Source organism: Bos mutus, chromosome 11 (assembly GCF_027580195.1).
Source record: "Bos mutus isolate GX-2022 chromosome 11, NWIPB_WYAK_1.1, whole genome shotgun sequence".
Classification (NCBI taxonomy): domain Eukaryota; kingdom Metazoa; phylum Chordata; class Mammalia; order Artiodactyla; family Bovidae; genus Bos; species Bos mutus.
Window position 1 is genome coordinate 46,453,874 of NC_091627.1, and position 1,966 is coordinate 46,455,839.

General features: G+C 40.6%; 1 pseudogene; it reads right to left on the reverse strand.

The window, feature by feature from the left end:
- Positions 1-667: 667 nt before the first annotated feature.
- Positions 668-1,028, reverse strand: LOC106700567 (multifunctional methyltransferase subunit TRM112-like protein pseudogene; annotated as a pseudogene).
- Positions 1,029-1,966: the final 938 nt, after the last annotated feature.

A 1,966-nucleotide genomic window follows, 5' to 3' on the forward strand; every position in this document is an offset into this window, starting at 1 on the left:
TTTTTGCTTTTATTTGTATTGCCTTGGGAGATTAACTTATAGAGCATTTGTGCAATTTATGTCAGAGAATGTTTCTCTATTTTTTTTCTAGGAGTTTTATGGTGTCATATCTTACGTTTAAGTCTTTAAGTCATTATTAGTTAATTTTTTGTGTGTGATGTGAGGATATGTTCTAAATTCATTAATTTATATGTGTCTGCCCAATTTTCCCAATACCACTTGCTGTAGAGACTGTCTTTTCTCCATTGTATATTCTTTTTTTTTTTGAACCTTTAATGAGAAAAAAATATAATATCAAGCTCAAAAACATAGTGTGTTTGTTGTGTCAATAGGCCAAGAATTAGGGATACATAGGATAGGACTAGCAAACAAGATACATGTAAACAAAGGTACACATGATCATAGAGTGAAAAACCGGTGCCTGGCACAATTTTAAGTCTCAGTTTCCTCATCACGGGCTTCTCTGGTGATTCAATTGGTAAAGAATCTGCTTGTAACACTGGAGACCCAGGTTCCATCCCTGGGTTGGGAAGATCTCCTGGAGAGAGGAATGGCAACCCACGCCAGTATTCTTGTCTAGAGAATTCCATGGACAGAGGAGCCTGGCAGGCTACTGTCCAGGGTGTCACAAAGAGTCAGACATGACTGAGCAACTAACATACTTTCCTCACCACTCAGCAACCAACATGTTGGGGATCCCATGGCTGATGGGGAATAGACATCCTGACTCTGGGCATTGCAGGATGCCCTCCAACATATCCACCTCCAGCAGTATATGGTGCCTCTTTCTCAGAAATTTCTTGTCATGCTTATATCCCTGAATCGTCTCTTTGGGCACCTTGATCAGATGCAGGCTGTTGGCAGCCTCCAGAAGCACTTCCCACTCCACTTTGAGTATCATACATGCTATGAAGTTGGGGTTGAACTCCACAGGGTTGATATGGACCTCAGTGGCCATGCAGAGGGAAGCCACAGGGCCTCACTCCCCACACATGCAAGCTCAGCAGATTGTGGGTGAGCAGCTTCATGTTTATGTTACATGCTCTTGCAAAGCTGGAACCAGGAGCTCCATTGTATATCCTTCCCTCCTCTATTGAAGATTAGTTGACCAAAGGTGTGTGGGTTTATCTCTGAGCTCTCTATTCTGTCCCATTGATTGAGATGTATGTTTTTGTGCCAATACCACACCGTTTTGATTACTGTAGCTTTGTAGCATTGTCTGAAGTCTGGGAGATTTATGACTCCAGCTTTGTTGTTTTTCCTCAGGATTGTTTGAGCAATTCTGGGTCATTTATGGCCCCACATAAAATTTTGAGTTATTTGTTCTGCTGCTGCTGCTGCTGCTAAGTCGCTTCAGTCATGTCCGACTCTGTGTGACCCCAGAGACGGCAGCCCACCAGGCTCCCCCATCCCTGGGATTCTCCAGGCAAGAACACTGGAGTGGCTTGCCATTTCCTTCTCCATTTGTTCTAGTTCTGTGAAAAATGTTATGGGTAATTTGATAGAGATTACATTAAATCTATAGATTGCTTTGGGTAGTATAACCATTTTAAAAATGTTTTTCAATTCAAAAGCATAAGATCTTTCTGTTTGAATCATCTTCAGTTTCCTTTATCCATCATATAAGCCTTTTACCTCCTTGGTCAAATTTGTTCCTAATTTATCTTTTGATGTGATTTTAAAAGGGATTTTTTTCTTTCCCTTTCTGATATTTCATTGTTAGTGTAAAGAAATGCAACAGATTTCGGTATGTTAATCTTGTATCCTGTTTTTGCTGAATTTGTTTATCAGTTCTAGTAGTTTTTGTGTGGAGTCCACATTTACTACTGCAGAAACTGAGTGTCTGGGAAATAAAGTAAATTGTTCCAGGATATGTAGTAGGTAATACAGTGAAGATTCAAATCCATGTCTTTGGATTCTGTGAACAGGGAACTGTCTCCTTGTGCTTGCCCAGTCCCAGGCATTA